The sequence below is a fragment of the Falco cherrug genome, chromosome 1 (genome assembly GCF_023634085.1).
Source record: "Falco cherrug isolate bFalChe1 chromosome 1, bFalChe1.pri, whole genome shotgun sequence".
Lineage (NCBI taxonomy): Eukaryota > Metazoa > Chordata > Aves > Falconiformes > Falconidae > Falco > Falco cherrug.
The window spans coordinates 74252860-74271333 of NC_073697.1; the positions used below are offsets into that span (position 1 = coordinate 74252860).

At 41.6% G+C, this 18474-nt stretch overlaps 1 protein-coding gene across 1 annotated transcript in view; it reads right to left on the reverse strand.

The window, feature by feature from the left end:
- GRID2 (glutamate ionotropic receptor delta type subunit 2) overlaps positions 1–18474 on the reverse strand; it is a 730680-nt gene that overhangs the window by 84418 nt on the left and 627788 nt on the right. The gene's annotated exons all lie outside the window — the stretch shown is intronic.

Consider the following 18474-nt stretch of genomic DNA (forward strand, 5'->3'; position numbering starts at 1 on the left):
ATCAAAACTGCAGTCGCATAATATACGCATAACATGGGTTTTAGAAACACCTCACAGCTTACAAATTTTAGAAAGCAGTAATAGCTAAAACATACTGAAATCCATATAGAATGTGTGCAATATAAATCATGAAAGGATGCAATACAATTTGACACAGTATCTGTCAAAAAGTGTACCATGTAAAACTCTATGGGGACCAAAGAAACTCCACCAGGCCAAGGACTACTATTAGAAAGAAATTAAAAACAAACTTTCTGTGAGTTTCTCTGTTATTTAGATGTAATTTGTCTTTGTTCAGCTAGGAATGGATCTGGGAGATTTCCCCCCCCCCAGTATTACTCGGGTCGTGAGGTCTGGAACAATTATATCCCCTTCCAAATTGGTGGATGCAAATACAAAGAGAGCCGAGGGTCTACCACTGACTCTTTTCAATGGATGCCAAATCTGAGCTAATGATTTTTTATGTTGGATGGAGGGAGCAGTTAACTCTGAAGATATGAGAAAGGGTGTTGTAGAAAGACAGGGCAAACCTTTGATGGGATGTTCTAGGAAGGTCGAGAAATAGGTGGAAAAGCCCGTTGATGAGAGGTTGAACTGGGCAATTCAAGATTTTGAAAATCAGGACATTAGTTTGGGAGTGGGGAGGTATGGCAAAAAGGGTAGTAAAATCCATCAGATAGTATTTATGTGGTCTTGAGTTACATGCTTGGCTGATGTTTCCACTCTACTGAACTCAATTTTAGTTTTGCAAAACTGCTATCATGTCTGATAATGTGGGGAGACTCTCAACACCACAGCATGAAAGCATGTATTCGGATGTACAATTCTCTAAATCAAGACCGTTATTGGCATCTATGGAAAACCAAAATAATTCCCTGCGTATTTTCCACAACTGTTGTCATTCCCAAACATATGTTATACGTCATTATTTTAGCCTTAATTTTGGTATGAGCTCTTTTGATTTACTTTTGGGTTTGTCTATTTTGATTCATTTCCTTGATCTCATATTTTGTTTCATTTTTTGTTGTTCTCTCTTTGTTGTGTTCCATCTGCTGCTCACTTTGTTAAATCTAAAATGATATAACGATCAAGCTAATCAAGAATAAGATACTGTTTAAAGAAAACCATCTCCTTCATTTAGCTCTCAGCACAGCTATAGCATAAGCAGAGCTGTTCAATTTAATAATAGCATCATCTGAGGGAGTGAAAGCATTTTGCAAACATTCATTAACTGATGCCTATATTTTCCTTTTGTGAGAAATTGTTCCTGCCTTTGCTGTTTACCCCTGCCCATTCTGTACCTACATTATTGTGTGTTGTCTCCAGACTATGCTGTGAATTGCAACATTAGGGACCCCAAGAGGGATTCATGTAACAACTTGTGTGTAAAGACAAGACTTGAGCAAAATGTTAGCAATTGAGGACAAAATTTTGATTCTGAAGGTACTGCTGCTTATAAGCACCTAATGTTTTCACGTCAAATTCTTCTTTTAAGCAAGCAGTAGATGTGTGCCTCTTCTCTGTAAGGGATGAGCAGACTGGTGTCCTTTCTGGTACCAGTGCTCCATGAAGACTCATAAATGAGGTGATAGAGTACCAGTGCCCACTGAGAGGCCCAGTCCAGCAGCTTCCCCAGTGCATACTTGGAGTGTCACATAAACCACAACCATGCCCAGAACTCCTGCAATGTGTGAAACAAAATTCAGAAGTTTTCAAATTTAGATTTGTTATCTTCTGACCACCTGCGGTGTAGGAAGCTAGCCCACACCATTTCTCCATGCTTTGGAGACACATTTTTTTCCAGTGTCTCCCAGAGGCCACAAATTCTGACTGTTTTGGACCAAGGTATGTTGCAGTACCTTGGATCAATCGCAAGAAAGATGCCCTGGCCATTCATCTCTTATAACAAGGAATACTCAGGAACTGCAGCCAGCACTTAGTGAAAGATGATGAGAAATTCTGAGGTTTCCTGGGAATTTGTATCCCAGTTAGGGACAAGATTCACTAATGGGAAGGTGGCATGTTCTAGATTTGTTTACTCACAGGTTGAGAATTCTTGCTAGGAAGGTATTTGTGCTGGTTTTGGCTGAGATAGAGTTAATTTTTTTCGTAGTAGTTAGTATGGGCCTATGTTTTGGATTTGTGCTGGAAACAGTGTTGATAGTTCAGGGATGATGCTGAGCAGGGCTTACACAGATCCAAGGCCTTTTCTGCCTCTCACCCGCCCCACCAGCGAGCAGGCTCGGGGGGCACAAAAAGTTGGGAGGGGACACAGCCAGGACAGCTGACCCCAAGTGACCAAAGGGGTATTCCATACCATATGACATAATGTTCACCATATAAAGCTGAGGGAAGAAGAAGGAAGGGGGAGATGTTTGGAGTGATGGCATTTTGTCTTCCCAAGTCACCATTACGCGTGATGGAGCCCTGCCTTCCTGGGGATGGCTGAACACCTGCCTGCCCATGGGGAGTGAGGAATGAATGCCTTGTGTTGCTTTGCTTGCGTGCGTGGCTTTTGCTTTACCTATTAAATTGCCTTTATCTCAACCCACAAGTTTTCTCATTTTTATCCTTCCAATTCTCCCCCCTATCCCACCGGGGGTGGGGGCTGGAGCCGGGGGGGGAGTGAGCAAGCAGCTGTGTGGTGCTTAGTTGCCAGCTGGGGTTAAACCATGACAGTATTACAAGGAAATCCCATCCCGAGGTGAGAGGGATAAAACAAAACAAGCTTCCTCTCTTTGACTGATGTTATGGCCAGAACCCCTTGGTACTTACAGACTTGTATAATACAGCTGCTTATCTACTGTTTTTTTCATTACATATGCGTTGTATTTTCCACCCATCTTGATACAGTCCCTGGTATTTATATCCCTCCCTATGTTATATTCAGCAGGGAATGGGGTCTGTTTTGTTTGATTAACTAGCCATTCTGCAAACAGCCATAAACACCAATCAGCCCCTGTGCAGTGGGAAAGCTTTAGAGCTGGGAATGGTAAACAACCCTCTCCTGCCACTGCAATCCCGGAGAGGGAGTTGTGCAGTCTATCTAGATCAGTTATTTTATGCAAACTGATTGAAGAATGAAATGTGATTACAGCCTGGTTAAAATACTTCTTAAAATACTCTACGTGGCACTTTAATCCTCTCCTCCCATAGCTTGGCTATTAAAAAGAAACTGATTTGTTGTAGTCACATTTTAAAACCGGACAACTCTGCCACCTAATTCAAATACAAAGAGACATAAACTGCTTGCTGGCAGTTGAACTAAAGAGAATAAAATGGTGGAAACCCCACAGTCATCATTACTTTTCAGCCTAAGGAAAGATTCCGTGTATTTAACAGATGAATTTTAGCTTTACTTTTGTTTGACACACTAAGAAAGCCAGCTTACCTACCTGGCATACCTCCTTCAATGCTAGGCAGTTACTTCTATATTTTTAACCTGATGCCTGGAAAGTTCACTCCATCTACATTGCTTTCCAAGAAAAACACTCAGAAAACATGTTCTCAGTTGCTTGAATCAGGTCAGAAAAAGACAGTAGCAGGAGGCATCATAATATATGGTACAGAACCCCCCCCCCCCCCCCATTATTTTTTTTGGTGCTTTAAGGATTTTGTTGCATATGAAAGGTATCAGCCCAATGCCAGAGAATGAAAGGTCTTTTATCATTTTTATTTGCTGCTGCCTATGCAAGTACACCACTGACACATGCTAACCTTGCTGGTTTGAGTAACAGGAGAGAGAAAACTATTTTTCTACATCTATCTGATCCTCTGCTCAGCTGGGACTGCCACATTGGTGACTATAAACACGCAAAACCTGCAGAAACTGAAAATACTGTTTGGATAATGTTTAGAAAAGCTCCTCTGCACATCAGCAAATGAGCTCAGAGGGGCAATGTTATGAGGGAGAGCCTAAATAATGCCCTGCTGCGCTACCCCCTGGTCCATCCCAGGAGCTGTCCACAGATCGTATGCACAGGCACGACGCGCATGCAGAGTCCCATTTTAGTTTAAAACACTTCTCTCTTAGATTTCAGAGCCCTGCGTAGATGTGAGGAAGAAAGCTGGGTGAAACTTCTGGCTGAATGAGATTTGACCCCCCCTGAAATATTCAGTGGGAGTTAAAGAGGTGTGTCTTCATTTTACATTACTCCAGAGGAGGCAAGTGAGTAAGGCTGGAGAGCAAAGTGGCCACAAGAGCCCCTGAGCGTGTCCTGGCACCAGACCTTAGTGCAGCCTGACAGCCTTCACACTGGAGACTTTCTGCTTACTGTAATTGTCCTTTAAAGAAATAACCCCTTACATCCCAACCTCAGGATTTTGTTGGCATGAGTATGGTTTAAGCCCACAAAAGTTAATCATATTCTCTGGCATCCTCTTGAGCAGGACACCAACTATTCTGTAACAACTATCCAAATTTGAACAACCGGATCTGGTGCTTCAAACTGGTCCTCTTCATCCTCTCTACCTCCTTAAACACAACATAAACATATTTTTTTTACAAACACTTGGTGTTCAATAAATTGCTGTATTCCAATAACATGCAGTTTTACTAGAACGTTTCCCACTATGTATAATCAGATGACTGAGGACAACATCAAAAAGCAGCAGGCAGCAAAAGTTTGCTCAATATCTAGTCTTTCAGACCAGATGTTTTAAGATCAGACCTCAGAGATCTCTCTGGCTTTACAACCTGTGCTTGCATTTATATGCATATAGGTGTTTAGAAGCACAGACCTGGAGTTTGTAAACATAAACACCATTTTGGAGATATGTAGGTAAAATTTTGGCTTCCTCTTCTGTACCTTAAATGACACTGGACTTTCTCCTCCCTCCTGTTCTGAGACTAGGATGGCTTTAAGGGCAATCATCTGCTTTAATTAAAGCTTCTGATACTTAGATACTTGATACTTATATATATTAGAGACTAGAAAGGTTGATTTTCCTAAGTATTCTGCCATTGTTTTTTAGTTTAAAATTTCATTTTCTTACACCATTCTTACGACTTCCCTAGCAATTCACTGCCTACCAATATGTTTATTAATATCTTGATTATATTATTTAAGGATGATAGACTAAAAATAATTCTATCAGAGCAGCTGCAGGCTCTCCTTGAGCTATCCACTTTTGCTCTCCTATTACTTATGGCTGTAAGAGTGTTAGAATTAAAAACTCCTGAATGATTTCATGAGGGACTATTACATGTCTTACAGTAGCAACTTGCTACAGATCTACTACTCACCGCAATTGCATTTGCTGGTCTCTGGAATAGACTTTCACTTTGTTTAGTAACGAGTTATTTAAGAGAAAATTTACAAATCTGTCAAACTGTCTTATGAATGATTTGTATAGCAGCTCCAAAAACACAAACCAAGATCTTCTTTTGACTTTTGTACCTCTCACCAATTCAGACTTGCAGCCTCACAGTCCAAGCCATGCTTTAGAGCTGGAATACACAGCACATTTTTACACATCCTTTCTCATTACGTCTATTCACATCTTTTTCCTGTCACATATATCCTTTAAACAACCTTACATTCAATCCCATCATTTGCATTTGTTGGTGCATCACAATGTATTTGGGTATTATTAAAATATGCTAATACACAAAAAATGATAGCTGGAAACATTTAAGCAAGAAAGTGAATACATTACCAAGTTCTGTGCCTGAAGCAAGAGAGTGCTCTCCTGTCTCCATCTATTGATCATTAGACAGAGCCTGCATTTCCCTGATCTGTGCATGGTATGTCCCCAGTGCAGCCCACCACACTGTGAGCCTGCAAGCGGGCTTCAAAGTGACAGTCAGAGTTTTGGAAAGCTTCATTTGATTACAAATTGAAAGTCGCAGAGTTCATTGCACAGGTAAAGTGAGACAATGTAAGCCGATGGAGATAGCAAAGGGGATGCATGACTGCATAGAGAGGAGAAGGGTCGAAAGAAGAAGGGCTCGGAGAGCTGGGAGAAAAGTTGGAATAGCTGGTAACCAAACAGAAGGGACAGAGGGTCAAAAAGCAGGAAAATGAAACAATAAGAGGGAGAGAACAAAATGAAGAGAGAATTCAGAAGGAAAAGAATGAGCTGAGGTGGCTGGAGCTGTGCAGGAGTTTGTGTAGTCTCGGTACGGTGGTGTTATTCATCTTCATGGACCTGGAAAAGTTACAGAACCTCCGCAGGAAAAGCACTAAGTTAAATGGAGATAAAATGGAGAAATAAGAGCAAACAGGACCAGAATAACAGATACCTAATATTTTTCATGTCCCCTGTAGCCAAACAAGTTTGGCTCCAAATGCCAAACTACTCTTCTCTGTCAGGCACTTTATAGAGTTTTTCTTAGGATAACGAGAATCCAAAATGAGGAGTCAGAGCACAGGCACATCTCTCTGCTATGGAAAGGGACATGAGCCACAGAGAGGGTTTGGCAAGGAAGCTGTGGCTTTACTATTGCCTTTGCATGAGTGAGTTAAATAAAGCAGGGGAAGGATAGGAGGAAACAACAAAGGAGGAGACATAATCCAAATTTCTATTTCTCCCTGAGGCAGCAATTTTTTACAGGCTTTTTCCACTGATGGTTTTGAAAAAGGGATATGAAACTACATTTGAGCACAAAAGAAAATGTGTCTTTGTTAAACTACACAAATTCAGATCTTTTCATCACTCTCCCATAGGAAAATGGCTGCAAGAAGCAACCTAAAGAAGTAACAAAAAATTCTTCAAAGAGGACATTTTACTCATCCCAAGCTTTGCTTCCCCACAGGTTGCTCAGAAATGGCCCACATCTCATGTGACCAGACTAGGAAAGCATATTCATAGGGGTTTGTAAGTTCCATCAGGAGTCTCTTGTTTATTAAAGAGCAACTTCAGAGGCCTAAAGTGTAACAGGACATACTGTGTCATATTCATTCCAATTCCTGCTAAATCAAAATAAATGACTACTTCCCAAAGGGGAATGATATGCAAGCAGCACACCCAGTTTCTGAGGACACCAGGTGCTAACAGAGCAGAGCAGCGAGTGCTGAGCTCAAAGTCACTCTGCAGTAATAAAACCTGAGATAATGTACATGCTACTCAAAAATTCAAAGCAAGGTATACCCTTCCACAAGCTACTGACACACAAGGGGAGGTTCAATGTTTTGCTAGCATTCCAGCACAGCTTGCTCATCCCTCTATGTTTTTTGGTCATTTAAAGCTGTTGGTCATACTTCCCTGCCACCACCACCCCCCCCCCCCCCCCCGACAATACCGATGGAAAAGCCTGGGAAGGTAGTATATACAATTATAGCAACTGCATTAGAAGTAGATTTATGGGTTGGGAAAAGTAGAAAAATTTTATTATTGAGCAAAAGTTTCCCTGTACCACTTTTTCATTATATATGTTCAACATGCTTTCACTGTCAGATGCCATGCCAGGACTAATGTCACTCTAACAGCAGTGCCCAAATGACAACTGACACCCTACAAAACTGCCCCCTCAGTACCTTTCTGCCCCAAAGAATCTTCCTCTCCCAAACCCTTCCTGGCCTCTACAGCTGATAAACAGGATGGAGATCTTCATCATTGTGTTGTGATTTTAATTCATAAACTCATAGAACGCTTTGGGTTGGAAGGGATCTTAAAGATTGTTTAGTTCCAAACCCCCTGCCGTGGGCAGGGACACCTTCCACTAGACCAGGTTGCTCAAAGCCCCATCCAGCCTGGCCTTGAACATTTCCAGAGATGGGGCATCCACAGCTTATCTGGGCAACCTGTTCCAGTGCCTTGCCACTGTCATAACGAAGAATTTCTTCCTAATCTCTAATCTCTACCCTCTTTCAGTTTAAAGCTGTTCCTCCTTGCACTATTGCTACAGGCCCTTGTTAAAAGTCCCTCTCCAGCTTTCTTGCAGACCCCCTTTAGTTACTGGAAGGCTGCAATAAGGTCTCCTTGGAGCCTGCTCTTCTCCAGGCTGAACAACCCCAAGTCTTTCAGCCTGTCTTCACAGGAGAGGTGCTCTCATCTCCAGATAACAGCATCATTTCCATGGCCCTCCTCTGGACTTGTTCCAACAGGACCATGTCCTTCTCATGTTAGAGGCCCCAATGATAAGGATATTGTGTGGGACAGTGTCAAAAACTTTGCACAAGTCCAGGTAAATGATGTCAGTTGCTCTTGCCCCATCCACCAATGCTATAGCCCCATCGTAGAAGGCCATCAGATTTGTCAGGCATGATTTACCCTTAGTGAATCCATGTTGGCTGTCACCAACCATTTCCTTATTTTCCATGTGCCTTAGCATAGATTCCAGGAGGATCTGCTCCTTGACCTTGCCGGGCACCAGGGTGAGACTGGCTGGCTGGTAGTTTCCTGGGTTTTCCTTTTTACCCTTTTAAATAATGGGGTTTATATTTCCCCTTTTCCAGTCAGAGGGAACTTCACTGGACTGCCATGACTTCTCAAGTATGATGGGTGGTGGCTTCACAGCTTCATCCGTCAGTTCCCTCAAGATGCATAGATGCATCTTATCAGGTCCATGGAGTTGTGCACCTTCAGGTTTTTTACATGGTCTTGAACCTGATCTTCTCCTATAGCAGGTAGTTCTTCATTCTCCCAGTCCCTGCCTTTACCTTCTGTGACTGGGGTGGTGTGGTTGTAGTACTTGCTGAAGACCAAGGCAAAAAAGTCATTGAGCACCTCAGCCTTCTCCATGTCCCGGGTAACCAGGTCTCCAGAGAGAGCCCACATTTTCCAGTCCTCCTTTTATCACTGATGTACATATAGAAGCTTTTTTTGTTGCTGGCCAGATTTAATTCTATCAGGGCTTTAGCCTTCCTGACCTGATCCCTGGCTGCTTGGACAGTTTCTCTGTATTCTTCCCAGGCTACCTGTTGTCCTTGCTTCCACCCCTTGTAGGCTTCCTTTTTCTGTCTGAGTACGTCCAGGAGCTTGTTCATCCATGCAGGCCTCCTGTTTTTTTTGCCCAACTTTGTCTTTGTTGGGACACATCAAATCTAAGCTTGGAGGAGGTGGTCCTTGAATATTAACCAGCTTTTCTGGGCCCCGCTTCCTTCCAAGGCTTTATCCCATGGTACTCAAACAAGCAGATCCCTGAAGAGGCCAAAGTCTGCTCTCCTGAAGACCAAGGGAGCGAGCTTCCTGTGCACCCTCCTTGCTGCCCTAAGGATCTCAAATTCCACCATTTCATGGTCACTGTGGGCAAGGCTGGCCTTGAGCCTCACATTCCCCACCAGCCCTTTCCTTGCTGGTGAGAACAAGGTCCAGCATAGCACCTCTCCTCGTTGGCTCCTCTAGCACTTGGAGAAGGAAGTTATTGTCAACATTCCAGAAACCTCCTGGATTGCTTATGCCCTGCTGTGTTGTCTCTTCAACAGATACTGGTGTGGTTGAGTTATGCCATGAGGACCAGGCACATGAGGCTGCTCCTATCTGTCTATAGACAGCCTCACTCAGTCTTTCTGGTCAGGCAGCCTGTAGCAGACCTCCGCTACAATGTCACCTGTCCCTGCCCTCCCCTTAATCCTGACCCATAAGCTCTCAGTTGGTTCCTCATCCATTCCCAGGTAGAGCTTCAGGCACTTCAGCTCATCACTGACATAGAAAGTGACACCCCCTGCTCATCTCTGCTGCCTGTCCTTCCTAAAGAGCCTGTATCCTTCCATTCCAACTCTTCAGTCATGGGAGCCATCCCACCATGTCTCTGTGATGACAATCAGACCACAGCCCTGCAGGCTACAATATATGCGCATGTCTCTAACTCCTCTTGTTTACTCCCCATGCTACATGCATTTGCACAGAGGCAATTGTTGGGCCCCAATGAAGCTCACTTACTGGCTGGAGTGCTGGAATTCCTTTGTGTTGCTATTCAGGTGTTCTCCCGCTGATCTGTAATCTCTTTCCAGGCTCAGGACATCTCTTGCTGGCACTGGCATCAAACTGGTACCAGTGGGATGGATTGAGGTTTCCCTTCCCAGGCAATTTTAGTTTAAACACCTCTTCACCAGCTTGGCAAGCCTTTGACCAAAGATGCTCTTCCCCTTCTCTGTCAGATGGACCCCATCAGCCCCCAGTAGACCAGGTTTCTCAAAGCGAGTCCCATGGTCTAAGGAGCTGAACCCCTGGCTGTGGCATGAGTCCCGCAACCATTTGTTGATTTGTCAGATTTGAGAGGTCCTTTCAAACCTCTCCCCTTTGACTGGAAGAATTGACGAAAAAACTACCTGCACTCCAGAGTCCCTTACTCCCACTCCCAGGGCTCTGCAATCCTTCTTGATACTCCTCAGGTTGCTCCTGGCTATATCTCTGATGCTCATGCAAAACAAAATAGTCAGTGGACTGTATGAGGCTTGGTAGTCTCTCAGTGACATTCCTGCTACGAGCCCCCGACAAGAAGCACACCTCTCTAGCGAGCACGTCAGGTCAGCAAATGGGTGCCTCCATACCTTTCAGAAGAGAGTTGCTTACTACTATCACTTGAAGACTTTTCTTAGTTGCACTTGTTACATGGGGAGCAGAGAGAGAAACATGCAGCAGAACTTCTGTCTTGGTGCAAATATATCCATAAAGACATCTGTTTTGCAGTCTTTACTAGGGCCTGTATTTTACTTATTGGATGGTTTCTAACAGCACTCATGAGAGCTGTTTCTCTTTCAAACCTCTCCAGCACTAATGCATAATAAATGTGCTCTTCACATAGTAATTACTCAGAAACATTTTTTTATGGAATATGACAATAGCAATAGCATTGCTCTGTTAGACCCAAATATGCACAAATTAAGCTACTTGTTTGTAGGGGTGGGCTCAGCATCCTTTTCTGTTTATGTTACCCTTTCTAGCAGGTGCCTCCCTAATACTGAGTGTTGATAGCTGAGAAAACTTCAGCAACAAATAATGCCAGCAAAAATGTCCTTTGAGCATTATCCTGACATACTCATGCTCAGCTTTTATTATCACTGACTGCAAATGCACTCTTTTTCTTAAATTATTTCCTAATTGTCAGTTTTCTTACTCCCTGCTCCCTTCCAAAATTTCCCATGCCCTAAAAATCCCAGCTTCAGGAGGGAGCTCAGAATTTCTACAATTTATCCCTTGTCAGTGCAAACGAAAGCAGCGCGCATGCTGCTTACTTATTCAGAAGTTTTAAATCTCATATATAAAGCTTGGGATTATGGTATTCAGATGTGATATGGCCATCAAAACAAGTGGGGATACCTACTACTCTGGCAGCAATTCCCAAAGTTGCAGGCTGCCAGAAAAAGGCACATATAAGGGAGATAAACTAAGCATTGCCAGCTGCAAACTCATCATACAGGTAGCCATGAGCAGTTAGTCTGCATGTTGTGGTCTAGCTACACTTGCTGTCAGGGTGTGTGGTGTTGTGGTCCTACCCTCCCCACCTATCAAAAATACCAAAAACTCTCCGGAGATTTAAAAAAAGAAAAAAAAAAAAAAGAAGGAAAGCTCCTATTTGTTATCTCAACAGTTAGAGATTGAGTGCTGTTTAACACAACTTTAATTCTACTTTTTGCATGTACGTAAAGATTGTTTTAGATCAAATACCTGGCAATGAACAGTTTGCCTTACGGTGGCAATTACCTGCGTAGTTCCACAGAGTTGGTCTCCCATCAGGACAGGGATGCATCCCGAATAGTCCACTTCTACACAAAAGAAACTCCAAGTAAAATCTCCACTGACAAAGGAATCAGTTTTCCTCTCCGGACTGTTTTGCCATGTAAAAAGATGACTACAGGGTTAGAAACAGGCTAAAGTGTGAAGCACTTCACTTTGTATTTGGCCACCAGGATGATGATCACTCCTCAAAGGGCTATCAGCCATCGTTTCTCCATCTGAAAAACCTGGATTCAGCTCTCTGCAGAATGCAGTTCTACAGGATTCAAGAAAAATTAGTTCCTCAGGGTATATTTTGCCATTTCTTATTTTTATTGGCATTTGTAGTCACAGAATATGATCTTATTTTGATAGGTACTGTACAAAATAGGCTGCCAAGAAAAATAGATTCCCAGCTTAGGCATTCCCAACCACTCTCTAGGAAAGGAAATTGTCTACGATAGCAGGGGAAGAAACCTGGGCACATAAATTAGGCATCTAAAGTTACACGTGATGGGAGTACAGTTGTAGCCATGACAGTTTAAGGATCTAAGTGAAGCAAATTTTTAAAAAAGAATCACCTTTGAAGAGAAGAAGGGATATATCTGTAGGGGGATCCCTAAATAACCAAGCTTTAGGCAAACAAACCTCTGAAAACTAGCAAAAAACTTTAGGATTAGAAAACTGCCTCTGAGATTAATGCAATTATGTTAATCAATGAGACAATTCAAGAGAAGTGTGTACCTGGCACCACTGAAGCTTGAGAAAATGAGAGATAATAAGGACTGATTGCTCAATAAAATATTCCCCCCCACCCCATCTTTTTGTATTGTGTCAGACTGTTATGAACTTTAGCTCCCATGCTCATATTTTGAAATATAAGCTGTAGCTGCCCTTTGAGGATGAAGGCTGAAAGGTCAGGCACAGAGAAGCTTTTTTCTGAGAAATACTTTGTCTGATAATGGCCATGTTCATTAACTTAGTTCATTTTGGGATACAGTGTTCTTTGGTTTCACCCACATCACATGAATGATGGTATTTAGATGACTGTAGTGTGAGTCCCTCTGTCCCTCTTATTTGGCAGTTATAAAATAAGCTAAAAGAAGGGAAAGAGCAAAAAAACAATAAAATAGTGCTGCTCAGTTAATGGGTAGTGATTGTAGTACACCAGAGACCTAGTTGTCAAGGTTTTTGTTAGTGTAGTAACAAAGGAGAGTGTTAAGGAGTTTGAAGAAAAGGCAAGACTACTGTCTTGAGGGAAAACTTTATACCTTATGGAAGAGTCCTTGGAGAAAGCATAAAGATGCTTGCTCAAAAAAGGAGTTGTGCTGGAAGCTCACACGAATGATTTCCAATTCAGAAATGAGAAAGCTACTGGGAGAGTTAGAATTGACCATGAAGGGCCTTGAAACTCGAGACAACTGGTTTGTTTGTTTTTTTTCCCTTTTTAAATTTTTTTTTTCCCCAGGAGCATTTTCAATTGAACTGAATGCAGAAAGAGTGTTTTATAAAGGTCCCAGAAAATAACACTGAAAACTAATGAAGCGATGGACTGAGGGTTGTATGGGTAAATCACAGACATGCTATGGAAGGTCAACTGGCAAAACTTAAACAGACACAGAAGCTTAAGCAACAGAAAGTCACAGGGAAGAAAATTAAGATGATTAAGTCAGCTACTGTAGGTTTCCTGTGGAACCAAATTAGTGGTCAGACATGAAAGGACAGTAGAGGAATATACACAAATTTTATTTCAGATAAAAGGAGCTCAGTTCAGTGTAAGAGAGGCAGAACTGCAAGTTGTCTCCCTGGAGCCACTAGCTGAATTTGTTTGGACTTGAGAATACTCTGGGATGAGCTACAGATAGAAAAGACTATGGTCTTAGATGTAGGATGACCCACAAAAACTGGAGAACAGATCTGGAAAATTCTCTAAGATAATAGAGATAAGAGAGCAAGCAAAGACAGTCATGAAAGGTAGAGTAGCATGGCACCACAGCAGGACATCAGTCAGCGACATCTGAGGCTGTTAAAGTGACTGGCAGGCATATGCAGGCTGACCTTTGAACAGTAGTCATGAGCAACTTGGATGGCATTTCAGTGAGAGCAAAAGGGGGAAAGCACATTTGGGAGCACCTAAGATGAAACAGGAGAAGTTGAACTCAGATAAAATTTTCAGGAAACTTTGGAGACAAAAGGAATATGGCAGTAGTTGGTAGTAGGCTTGCTTAGTTGTTGGATGAGCACATGTCCATGTAGATCCACTTCTTGATATGTAGGCTAACTCAAATTTGGACTTACATTTTCATTTGAATAAAATGAAACTCTGCAGAAAATAACTTTTACAGGTGTTCTACTCAAGATAAAACCTGTGAAAACTTAAGAAAGTCAAAGTTATATAAAATTTTAGTATATGTGTAAGAGCATTTGTGAGAGAGAGCAAGCATTTTGTTCAGCCTACCTTGAATTCTAGGAAAATGAGGCAGCAGGAAAACAGTTTTGCATTTCAGGTTTAAAGCCATGCATAGAATCTTCTTCACACTCTGTTAACTGTTACAGATCAGTTATTAGACATCCAAAACACACTGACTCCCTAAGCTAATCCAGATAACTATTAGCCTTTTGATAATGCCTGAAAATAACACCGCACCGTGTTTGTAGTGCTTTCTGGACAGGACTCTACATTTTTGCACTGCTGCAAGTTTGTTTAAGCCCTAGATATGGAAGCAAAGACACACAGGATTATAGGGGAAAAAAAAAGTAGCCAGACCATCCATGATAATACAAACTAAAGACAGCAGAACTATTTCGTACCCCCAGGCACCTGTCAGCTCCAAGTCATGGACTGTACAGGAGACTGCAATTGCAAAATAGATAAATTGCATCTTCAGCTTTGGGTCTGAACACGTCAAGGTGTTAAGGGTATTCCTGAACCTTATTACTTGTAGAACAACAACAGAACATCTCCTCTGCCCAAGAAGCATCACCTCCAGAAGCAGAGGGGAACCAGGGAACCAGTGTCTGGTTGATAATTAGTTTGCTAACCAACAGCTGCATAGTGTAGCTGTTCTCCTTGTAGTGAATTGAGGTATACAGGCAACTGGAGTACAGTCCAAGCATTTTTATATGTGCTTGCCTTTTTTGCTTCCTATCCATTTCTTAGCTACTGTCTAACTGCTGAATCACAGTACAGATCCAATATCAAAAAAGTCTGTCTTGTTATGTCTTGTTTTCAGTGCCTTTTTATTGGCCAACTCCATGGTCAGAAATGTTCACAACAAAGATGTATGGACTTGCATATATTAACTAGATCTTTTTGTCTATCTGGCAGATCAGTGTATCTGCCACCAGAACAGCAATTCCAACGGCAAATTTGTGAGTAAATCAAGATAATTAGTTAATTCAGGAGTTTTTTTGGCCCATCAGTAGAAATCTTCATGCTGTTGCTACTGCTGAAAACAAATTAAGAATAACCATGTCCACTTACTAACAATTTATTCTAGCACAGAATTGCAAATCATTATTACCCCCTTCTTCCCCAGACAAATCACCTTAGCAAAGCATTGTTATGACCAATCCATAGGTAGTTTAAACAATATTATTACTATTAAGTATTCTCAGGAAGGTAAAAGTGCCACCCACGTTGTCCAGGGAAAAGAAACGGTCTCAGCAGCTGCTAGCATGTTTCCACTGGCAATGCAAGTAGGGTCACAAGAAAATAAAAATCTCAAGACCCAATTCCTTTTAATATTGTGTGCAAGCTGGAGGAAATATTGTTAGAGCCTAAGAGGAGTTTCTTTTAAAGCACCATCCAGAGGCATTATTTCACCTGACAGTCATTCGCAAGTTTCCTACCAGCTAAATATTTTACAGATAAGAGTTAAATAGATAGAGGTTTCAAATGCATTCGGATTCTGCCTATGCAGCACGGGAAAGGAATTTTCCACTTTGTACTGCTGAGAAAAATGCAGACGCTGTAGGCTATGGTGTCATGTTCAGAGGAACAAGGTGGGTAGGATAGGGCATTAGGCACTATTATACTCTAGGGAAGAAAGTGCAGACAGGGGCACAATGGAAGTGCTTCATTATATTTAAATGGGAATAGTTCCAAGGACAGGAAAGCCTGTGGTGCTTGTAAAGGATTAAGCAGGGTAATGTGCTTTTTAAGAAGACATAAAGAGGTATGTAATATGATATGTGTAAGCCTAAATGATTTTTCTTGGAGTCCTCAATGAATGTTTAAGCAGGCATGACTTAGGCCTCTGTAAATCCTCTCCGAATAAATAACTTCTGCAAAAAATAGAGATTCCTTTAACAGAATGAGATGCATATTTCATAACCTATGCAAAAAAGGAAAATCAATTTGAGATGCACAAACCACTTAGGAATAACAAAGAAAAAATAAGATAAAAGTGAATATTCTCCAGAATAATCCAAGCATATATAGGAATGCAGCTACCTCCTCATCCATTTTGATTTGACAGAGCAGGAAGACAACTGAATGCTTTCCTATCTTCAGCTCAGATCTTCAACTGCTTTTTGCTATCTTTTGAGGGAGGAAGAGAGCGTAAGTGGCAGAATATATCTAAAGTGCTTGCGCTTTTCAGGCTGTCTCCTGTTTGAGGTGTTTAAAACTCCGCTCTTGCTTCAGGGTGAATCTACCCAGCTGCTCTCTATCTAGACCTGATGGTGTATATATAGCTTTTCACTATGGATGGAATAGAAGCACACACAGTGATATGTATGCACCTGATTTATGAGAACAGGACCAATAAATATCTAAACCTGAAAACTTACAATGGCATGATCTTCCCATCTTATTTCTCTTGCCTGCACTGCCCTCCTGCCAGGAAAAGCAGGTCACAGTGGATTGCCTGATGCAAAATGGGACTACGCAATCATTGTCATTTGGTTGTATTGTATTTTCACTCACACAGGCGCCATTCCCCATAAAGTCACTGGTACGGGAAGCATGCAGTCCTGCTAAGTGGAATGACGCAATGAGTAAATCAGAGGTCGATCCCCCCCTCTTTCCCCCTGTTTATATATACACTAGTATTAAACTGCTACTTTCCTCAAAATAAGAATTCCAGCTCTACTGTAATTTGCAGAATAAAACCAAGACAAAACTGAAGTACTTTCAAGATATAACAAAAATGTTTGGCAAAGCCTTCTCTGTGATGGCTACTCGCAAACCCCATTTAACCTCAGAAAGGGTGCAGCAGGGAGTGTTGTTAAAGAAAAGCATGCCCACCACATCCATAACATCCTTCCTGCACACATCTCTCCCATGGTGGTCGCTTCTACCACAGTCTCTTCATGGTCACTAGGCAGCCTGGTGGAAATTCCTTTCCCTGTACCCATTTGGAAGCACTTGTTAAGTCTCAGCCCTCACTTGGCACTCCAGGAATGTGTGCCAAGGCAATGGCCTTGGAGAGCTTGGATGAACTGCTGTTCAGTCATGCTTTAAATGCTGATTAATGGTAGAAACAAAATGAAGCACAGAGGGAGACCTGTTGGCTTAGCTTGACTAAGGTTATAATCTGGTTAATAGCTCTGATGTCGCCAGTTAAATTCATTCAAGACCCTGAAGAACATCATGAAGCATAAAAATAGCCTGAGGGAACTCATGAATTCTTTCCTCTGAAATGTTTTCATTTTTTTGAAGTATGTTATAGAGATCATAATCTCTGCCTCTTATCAGCTACCTTTTCCAATATTAACTTTCCTTGCTTAAGACTAGCTCTTAACATCACATTCTTCATCCAGCTTTCTTCCTGAGCAAGCCAAATAAAATCTCCCAAAAGCTTCTGTGTGAACAGCATCTGACAAATAATCTTTTTCTATGTCATTTCTTCCCATAAGGTGAAAGAAGTGGAGGAACTGGGAGAACTGGCTTAGGCCCAATTCTGATGAACATACACATATAGGTGGATGTGTATATTCATCAGAATTGGGCCTAAGCCCCGTGATATTTTAAAACTGGAGGGTGGTTGGCTTTATCCCATGCTACAACTTGCTTTTTCAATATCATTTGCAAGTGCTTATTCCTGGGAAGTAGAGGCATGGGAAATTAAAGTCCTCAAATATTTCTGGTTTTGTAGGTTTTAGGATGGCAACTGCCATGTTTCCATGAATGAGAAATCAAAGACACTAATCTGGAATTACCTGCCAGCATGATACGCCGGTTGCTTTTTTCAGCTAAAGGCCATTAGTTAACACAGCTGTGTTTGACACACTCTGGTTTTTGATTCCTCTGAAACTCTTACTATAACTTGGGAAGGCAAACCAGGAGGAGGGCAGGTTCTTTTATACAAAAGGCAAACCCCAGTTTTATCAGTCCCTTACAAACTAAACTAAAATATATTTTCTCAAAAAAAGCAATTTCCTGTAGCAAATAAATCTTCAGTGTGTCTTTTTTTCTTTGCTTTTTCAGCTTATGACTTTATCTAAAGGGGTTTCAAAAATGCAGCTCCCCAGGGCCTCTCTTGCCTCTTCTTTCATGCTGTTTAGTTCTTCAGAGGAGAAAATATGATCTCAGTTATACAGAGGGTAGATTAGTGATTGTCAAAACTCCAAAGAATCTCTGTTATTTTGTGGTTCTTTTATTATCAAGAGATCACCAGTGATTTCATAATTCTTTTTAACATATTCTTTTCTCTTACATGTTTGTATCCAGTGTCAAAACAGCAGAAATTACAGGTTTTCCTGGCAAATGGATTTCAGTGGACACAAAAGGCACTTTGTCTGGATTTTCAGAAGTGTATAAACCAAGCTTAAAACAAGTGAACACACAACTTCCTGGATATTTGCTCTCATCAGTGTTCACATTTTGAATTTTAAAATAAAATCTAAAAAATATGGTATTTCTCAGGT